This window comes from Nesoenas mayeri, assembly GCF_963082525.1.
Source record: "Nesoenas mayeri genome assembly, chromosome: 5".
Lineage (NCBI taxonomy): Eukaryota > Metazoa > Chordata > Aves > Columbiformes > Columbidae > Nesoenas > Nesoenas mayeri.
Genome location: NC_137548.1, coordinates 52,808,881 through 52,818,364, shown reverse-complemented (window position 1 = coordinate 52,818,364; position 9,484 = coordinate 52,808,881).

Sequence of the window (9,484 nt, the reverse complement as noted above, 5' to 3'; positions counted from 1 at the left end):
TCCCCAGCAAGGATGTAGTCCAAACAGCACTGTCTCTGATCAAACAGGGGATTAACAGCGGCCTTCTCCAGGCTGAAAAGCAGCCCTGCGTCACAGGGAACAACAGGCAGCTGCCTCCTCCACGCCCGCCTTGTGCTGCTTATCGTCCGGGCAGCGGGAGCATCTCCATTTAGGGATGTGTTTGCTTTGCCTGACTGCGGCAGTGTGATAGGGGCTGTGGTGAGACATGGGGACTCCCGCTGCCAGTGTCAGTTCTACAGACGACTGTGCACACAGGTAGACCCTCACTCCCACCCCAAACCTCCACCAGGTCCAGCTCATAGCCATTTGCCCACCTTCTCCCTGCTTTCAAACATGTCTGCAGTCCTTAAATTTATCCAGTCCACCCCACCCTAACCTTCACCACAAGGCATGAGAGAGCCCCCTTACAACCCCCTAACCCTCCCATCTCTTTGAAAAGCACAGAAAAATGCTCAGATTTTGGTCAGTCATTTGCAACACCTTGGTGCCAGGGTGAGAAGCTGGTCCTGCATGCAGGGCTGGGATTGCATCGCCTCCTTGGCTGCCTCTCACCTCATCCTCAGCAATTTCTGAGCCAATTTCAGCGATAAATGTCTGGCTAATGGCAGGGCACTGGAAGGGCTGATCTGGCTCAGTGCGTGCCATAATGACAGGTTATCAGGCACATCGATTCCACTCCAATTTCTGAGCACTGGTGAGGGGGCTGCAGCATCTCACAGCCCTCAGGGACTGAGCCCCACGGCAGCCTCCTAGAGCCTGTGTGCCCCGGGGCTGCCCTGGTGCATCCTTCAGGGCATGGAGGGCTTGCTCAGGATGACCCAAGGCTTGGGGCTGGATGTCTGGTGTTCTCATGAGGGGGACTGACTGTATTTTGGGTGCTCTTTTGCAGCACTGTGATGGGGGTCTGACAAGGCATTACTTACTTGTAGTGCTGTCCCTCCACTCTCAGATATTAATAGTTTCAGAACTGATGGCAAGCTGTGATTAGTGCATGTTCCCCTCCCAGAGATGCCACACTTGTGTTTCTTGGGGATCAAAAAGTGCCCTGAGCATTCTTTAGGTTTCCTTTGTGGAGATGCATCCCTACTAAATAAAATCTATTTTTGTATACAGAAAACTACTCTGAGACAGAATGTGTGAGGACCTGGAGGGATAAGTCAGCTACAGATGTACTGAAGCCCATAGGATAAGTCCTTTTACACCCAAAGAAGTAAAGCTCCTGCTGAAGCAATATTTGGAAAAGATGACAATCCAGGGAAAGATTTTAATTTTTTTTAAGTATCATGGGACCCTTTGTTCATTTCAGACATGTCAAACGACTGACTTGGGAAGAGGAGATTTGGCCACAGTCCTGAAGACCAGTGCATCTGTAACAGCCAAGCAAACTGTAGGAAAGTGTTAAACTAACCTTCTGTCATCCCATTATCAGAAAGAAAATAATAAAAAAGGAGATAATCCTTGTTTAAATATCACAAGCGGCAGCTGAGTCAGTGGGAGCTTTAGACTGGAAATGTCAGGGAGGAATTTAGATTTTCAGAGCAGTTGCCGCTCTGCAATTATCATAAGTCACTTACAAGGACCCCTTGTCTCCCATTGCCCTCAACCACGCATCTCCGGGGGGGTTAGGGGGGGGGGGGGTGGGGAGCAGAGACAGAACACATGGCCCTACCGGGGACAGATAAGGGAAACCAAACACCATCCCACTAAAGGCACAAGGCAAATCCCTTCAGGCTACGGCCAGGCTCCTGCCACTGTCTGTGTAGGTGGAGAGGAAGAGGGCAGTGAGCTGGGGGAAGGCAAAGCCGCGGGAGAGGCAGGGAATCAATATGAGAAAGAGGAGATCACTGAAGAAAATTGTACGCTGGCTCCCCCCAGAAAGGCAGTTATTTGCTTCTGGTGATGTTCTGGGGGTAGGAATGAGAAGAACAATGAAGATCTGGGGGGTTTTTAGTCTCTTGTCTTCTGTGGTGCTTTGCCTCCTGTACCAGCACGTCTCGTTGCCATATAGCACGTCCCTGATGTAAATTAAATAAGTGAAAGTACTATTAATTCTCCTGAGTCAGGCACTACATGCACCACCAGGGGAAGGGGGAAGGATGAGCACTCACAACACATAATTTCCACCATATGAACTGATGTATGTAGAGACACGCATTTTCCCAGCTGGTACACGTGAGAGGGCTAAAGACTTCCTGTGGAGGGATGGTGTTTTCTTACCTATGTTTTCTCACTAAAAATGTCAGGTTTCCTAGGCCAGTGCAAGGTAGAAGGACCTCAGCCGTGCTGTACTGGTGGGAATTGGTAGGGGTCTAACCTGTCTTCTTGGCTTGGGACAGCAGGTGCCCATGCTCCGGCTTGCACTTGGTGGCAATGGGTCATCACAACCATATCTCCTCCTGTGCAGCATGTGGGCTGTGCCATCCCCATTACTCTTAACCTGTCTTGTCTCTGTGTCTGGTAGACACAATCTTAAGGTAGCCATTCTGGTTAGGATGCTTCAAGCAAAGTGCAACATGGCTTTCCTGATGCCTACCGGGCTTGCTCATCATCACTATTAAAAATATATGTCCTACTGCCGACTTGAACTTTTCTTCTTTGCCTAACTTTCAGCTACTGATTTTTTTTTTTTCTCTTCTCCACCAGATTAAGGGGTCTGTATGTGTATCATATCACTGGGAGAATAGGAAATGTAATCTCGTAGACCCTGTTTTTCCATCATGTCATCTCAGTAGCTTAATGGGAGTATTACTCAAGTCAGTATAGATCTCAGACTTTGTTCTTTCTTTACTTTCCATAACTGTGGATCAATAAAACACTGTTGATACACCTTGAAGATCCAGAAGAGAAGCACAGAGCTTTGATGAGTCATCCTCTTAAGCCTGCTGGGTGGAATGAACCTTGCCATGGTTGATACACTTACATTCCTTTGATACACATCCTCTAAAAAGGAGAGGAAAATATTTTCTTGTGCACCTTCCTATGTATTTACTTGATAACTACCTGTTAGAAATAACAGATGAGACCCTGAGCAGATATGAATCAATAGGAAAACATTGACTTCACTGTGAAATGCTGGTGACAATTTCCAATACAAAAGTGGTTGTGTCTCCATAATAGATCTCATCCATTTGATGCTGAATGCAAAACGTCTTTCTGCCTATAAACAGGACAATGAATAAACATTTGTATGAAGTCAATATGGTGACATTTTCATAGGTCTGAGGCCCTTTGTGTGACTCCTAATGCTAAAATCACATCAGACCTTTTGTTTGACAGGCAGATGGTTTTTATCCTCAGGTGCCTGAGGAGAGAGGGAGCTGAATGGGTAAGAAGTCAGTGATTTTCTGTTCATGCAGAGGTAGCACTGAGCTGCATTTCCGTGGTCCACCTTGCTGACCTGGAGCTGCCATTAAGGAAGATGAAAAAGAGGGTAAGAGGAAGGGCAAAGAGATATATCCACGTCAAAGAACTGACATGTTCATGGAAAAGGAGAGTGTTGGGCAAACACTGACAAAGAACTACTGGAACATTCTTGGCTTCTTTAAGCATCATTTGCTTTTACAGCTAGAGCAGCGAGGGGCTGGGTGACAGGAAACTGAAGGAAAAACAACACTCAGGGGAATGGCCCAAGAGCAGATGTGGGGTCCAGACCCATCCCAGCCACACTGTGCAGCCTTGCAGTGCAGGTCCTAACAGTCACAGGGGACTGGTGTCAACGTCTCAAAGTCCCTTCTGGTCCCATGCCATCAGCTTCAATCACGCTAAACCACACCAATGCACAGTGAAGTGTTCCCAATCCTTCCGAAAGAGTGACAGGAACTCGTTTTGGATCCCTCACCACAGCTTGTCTTTCTCCATTCTGATGCTGTCATGGGTTAGATAAATCATGTCTTACTCCATGGTGTGGGTGGATGAGCAAGAGGGTTAAACACACCAGGCCAGGACACCATGGTCACTAGCGAAGTGTCCCCAAACCCACTTTCAAGAATGACTTAATACAGTAGAACTGGGACTTACTGAACTTGGCAATAAGATGGGAACATGCCCTCGACCTTCTCTTTTCATCCAGAGAAAGAACTGGAGGATCCAGGCCACAGCAAACCTCTAGTGCTGGGACTTCCAACGATATGGAGGAAAAATAGTCAGCATCATGAGCGCCTTTTCCACATATTTTGAGCAATGCAAATACCTAATGGGCAATCAGAGGACAGGCAAGAGGACTGAAGGGAGGTAAATGCCTAATATTTCCATCGAGTTCTCCATTGATTGCCCACTATTAACTGTTTATTTGCAGCTGAAGGTTACAGCTACTACCAGTTTCGAGGTAGAAGGTAGGAAAGGAAGGCAGCGAGTTAAATGACTTGCCCATGGCTATGTGCTGAGCGGTCAGAAAGGCAGCCCTGTGTTTTCTGCACTGGTTATCAGCAATAGGATTAGTGCTGGACATTTGGTTTTTCTCGCCCTAGTGTTTTTAGGCAGTTGTTTACCTGGACAACCTTTATTTTTTATTTATTTTCCCAGAAAGGTGAATTCACTGTAAAATTCAATGTTCAAAAATTCTCTGCCAGATTTCCATATGTTAATTACTATTTCTGGAGGGTTTTTCTCCCTTCTGTAGGAGTTCCAAGACTCCTTTTCAAACTTTCCTCTCAAAAGGGCCTTATTTATTTATTTATTTTAAAGAAAGCTGACTTCAGGAACTGGAACTAAATTATTGGGTAAGAAAGACATAAATTAAAATCACGAGGACTGATAGTGCAGGAGGAGACCTATTGCAATACATGTAGGCTACCTTTCTGCATGAAGGTGATGTTCCCTGATGACCTTGTTAAAGAAGTTGTCTACAAGGTGAAATACAGTGATTCATAGGTGTCAGCAATTAGTTTTACAACCCCACAAGATAGCACGCTCTGAGAGACGGTGCATTTCATTCCGCCACCCTCTTCTGACTGTCTGCTTGCTGCCTGCATTTCCAAAGAGAAAATTGCTCCTAAGTGCTTCCTCATTGATCCGAGACAAGATGGTTGTTTCGGATTCTGCAGTGGTGGGTGAATCATCAATACAATATTTCTGAATTTTCACTTGCCTGTTTCATGTCCATTTGGTGACAGAGAGAAGGATTGCCGCTGCATTCATTTGTGAAAACTCAGGGCTAAATTCTCAGTTCCTGGTGAGAGGCTGATTTTTTTATTCCATCCAAGCAGCTCCCTTTCCCTCTGAATACCCTTTCTCCAAACCATTCACTATTTTGCTAGAAATCAGGTTATTTAGCTCTGAAAAATTGATTGCTGTAAAAACTTCCCAGAATTGCCTTTTCATTGTTGACCAACAAGAGGAGATTTTATGGATTTTGAGGCAAAATTTGAGAAGCACAATAACTGAATGTGGAGACGAAAACAGAGTTGTGAGACCAACCAGCCCCCCGCTTCAAAATGTGGGGTTGGAGGTCATTTTTTGTGTGCAATTGATAGGAATATTCTCAGTTTTAGCTAAAAGCTGACCTGGCCTTCTGAAATGTGAAATCTCAGACACAGAGGTTTGCATTTAGTTGCTGAAGGTGTTGGCCTTGACCCTTAAGTCATTGGCTTCATCTGCGGAGCACACCTGTCAGGGTACGCTACACTGTGAAAATATACTGACACATACCAGGCAAAAAGCCACTGCTGGAGGTTGCACAGCTCTGGTCCATCTTCTCTAGGAAAGTGTATCTTCTGCCACCTTTTAATTTTTTTTTTTTTTTTTTTTTTTTTAACATAGCCACGTTTTTTGATTTTGCCTTGAGATTTACCCACTGGCTGGAAGAACAACCCCTGCACTGGAGATCTTCATGTCTCAATGGTCACCTCTGCAGCAGGGGAGTGGAGGGCCAGAACTCCATGTCTGACCTGTCCACCAGAACAGGTCTGAAGCTGCTAAACCTGATCTGATCTGGCAGAGCTTTTCTCCCAGGGTGGCAGGAAACGTGTCACAGCCCACCGTCTCCTAGGCTCATCAGTTGTGAGGGAGTGTGAGCATGGAAGCCAGTGGTTCTAGATAATAGGAAATAGGAGGTTGCAAATTTGAGAGGGAGATGTGAATTTTAATTTTTTTTTTTTCCTCCTGCTGCTGCCGCAGTCCTAGGGAGGCTGCAATGATGTGGAGGCCTGAGGTGTCATTATGGGTTATTAAACTTCTTTGTGGCACTTGGGGATGTTGAATGGAACTGCGAAGAGAGAAGAGAAAAATACATGTCTTGATGGAGCTGACTAGCCACCCCCTGTAATTGCTTCATTTGGCAGACTGTAATTATTCAGGCTGTGAAGGGGAAGAGGGAAAGAGAGCAGGTGGGTGGGAGAAAGAGCAACAAGGGGGCCTGAGCACTCCACACAGCCATCAGGATTGCTTTGGTTGTGATGGGAGATAGCAGCTTGCCATCACATTGCTGTACACTGTTCCTTTCTTTGGCCCTTGGTGGGGCACTCTCACAGCACAAACCCTGTCCTTTTGGCTCCCTGGGCCACTAGAGACACTCTCACTGGGCTGAGATTTAACTGCCTTTTGCCACTGATTGATTCACACTGGGACTTGTATCAAGACCACAGGCTGTTGCATGGAGATCTCTTCCTCTCCCACAATGAAGGATGTTATTTTGGCACATGGGGTTTTCCTCTTGATACCTGTACCCGAGGTTCTCAGGAATGGTGATTATTGCAAAAAATGCTTGAAGATGCACAATATGACCATATGAATTCAGCCAAAGACGACATCTTTTTTTTTTTTTTTTCTCTGCACTACCAATCCTGCAACCAGTGGCGGGTGAAATGAGTCTCCTGAGGACCAGCAACGCTCTGCACCTGAATGCCATTTCTGGATCCTTTTTTGGTCTGCTTTACCCTCGAGGTGGGCACAGTCAGAGCTGCGCAGTTTGTGGGCTTTTCTGTCAGGGGACTAGTGCACTAAGCAATATCCAATAGTGTTTGCTGCTTCTGCTTTATGTCAGATTAATCCCTTAAAACACACAGCTGGATACACATGGCACCTGCACGCATTCAAGGATGGTCATGTGTTTGGAGTGTGAGAAACAAAGCAGTGATGAAGACCTATCCATCTGTTATATTTCCTTCATAAGGCTTCCTAAAGGCTCCTCTTCCTCATTAGCAAATCTGGTGGTTAGTCAAACATGACAAAAGCTGATACAAGCCTGGCCTGGTTTAAACAAACTCTCTCCTAGAAGTCAAAGAATCATAGAATAATTTTGGTTGGAAAAGACTCTCAAGATCATCGAGTCCAATTGTTAACCTAACACTGTAACTAAACCATGTCCCTAAGAACCTTATCTACACATCTTTTAAACACCTCCAAGGACGGTGACTCAACCACTTCCCTGGGCAGCCTGTTCCAATACCCCACAGCCCTTTCCATGAAGAATTTTTTCCTAATATCCAACCTGAACCTTCCCTGGTGCAACTTGAGGCCATTTCCTCTCATCCTATCACTTGCTACTTGGGAGAAGAGACCAACACCCTCCATGCTACAACCTCCTTTCAGATAGTTGTAGACAGCAATAAGGACTCCCCTGAGTCTCCTTTTGTCCAGGCTAAACAGCCCCAGTTCCCTCAGCTGCTTCTTCTAAGACTTGTGCTCAAGACCCTTCACCAGCTTTCTTGCCCTTCTCTGAACTCCCTCCAGCACCTCTATGTCTCTTGTAGTGAGGGGCCCAAAACAGAACACTATTTGAGGTGCAGCCTCATCAGCACCAAGTACAGTGGAACAATTGCTTCTCTAGTTCTGCTGGCCACACTATTCCTGATACAAGCCAGGATGCTGTTGGCCATTTTGTCCACCTGGGCACACTGATGCCTCATGTTCAGCTGGCTGTTAACCAGCACCCCAAGGTCCTTTTCTGCTGGGCAGCTTTCCAGCCACTTTACAGCTCTTCCCTGAGCTTGTAGCATTGCAAGTTGTTGTGACTCAAATGCAGGACATGGCATATCATGCCCGATATCAGCAGAAATTAGGCATGGACCAAGACAGGTGGCTTATAGAAATGGAGAGACACAAAGAGATGGAAATGTCCACGCTGTCTCCAAAAAAGTTAGACTTTACCTGGAAAGTATACAGGTGAAAGATGTCTGGAGCTTTGCACCAGACCATCTTGGAAAAAGCAATGCCTTTCTTCTTGCATCTATGCTGATAACACTGCTCTGAACAATGTCTATCTGCTGCCCACCTTCCAGCCCAACAGGAAAACCTGCTGCCACATGCTTTCTCTCATATAACCCCTGTCAGCTCCTCCATGACAGGAGAACCAACCTGATTTTCCTACTCTTATCAGAGAAAGTCTTACAATCACTCATGGCAATCTGGAAGTTTTGCCCTTGGTTGCATGGAAAGCAGGACTTCACTTTGGGTACATGGACCCTCCATGCTAGAGAGTGTTTCCATACCATGCAGGACTCTCATCACCATGCAGGGATGGAGGGTGACATATTAGGAGGGAGACATATTAGGAGGGATTAAAGAAGAAAAGAGTTGTATGTCTAATTTATCATCCATATAAAGAAGAGGGATTAAAAATCAAGGGCTTTGGGATGAAATAACTAAGTAGAAAAACTGATGAGCTTAAATAAAGTGCTGGATTTCACAAGGAAAGACACAATACACAATGAGACAAAAGAAAACCAGAAAAGTATATTTTAAAAAATCCAATCTATTTGTACAATAGTCTCAAAAACTTGTTATCAGTGCTTTTTAAAGCCACTATTTGTCTGAAGAACCTTCACAAGTGATCTCTGAATATGCTACAGCCTGGAGGAAGGCCGAGTGACTTGCTCCGTTCCCATATTTATTAAATACCAATTTTCTCAATTCTTTACATGAACTGACATTTTAAGGCTATCCTTTCAGCAAATTGATTACAAATTTGGAAAACTAGAACTTGCTTTGATGGGTGATTTTAGGTTTATCATCCCTGGCAAATTCTATTCTAAAGAGACTTCTAAATTAAATCAGTTACCAAAAATAAAAGGTCTATCAAAATGTTTTCTCTTTCTGATTTTAAGGTGAGAAAACAGGATGAAGGAAAAGACACTAAATTAAGTATTTTGAAATTCAGTTTTGTCTTAAAAGTAAACTGAAAACATAAAAAAAAAGAGCTGAAATCCCATATTCTACGTGCTGTTTTAAAGGTAGTGCAATGCAGAAGAGTTCATCCAGAATTAAATGTTTATTTGATAAAAATATTCAAATCCTACCCAAGGCAGTTTTTCTTTCACAAATGGAATACCAATGAAGCTGGCCAAGTCTTGGTAAGGCTTTTCATTGAAAACACTCCAATTGTAACACTGGTAAAGTCTCAGAATGGTTTTATTTAAACATTTCTTGAGTACTTAGCCTAACCATGGTTTTCTGCCCTTAACACCTTTGCAGCTTAATGCTAGACTATCTAACACCACATCCCAGCTTGTCCAGCTACCGTGGTCCA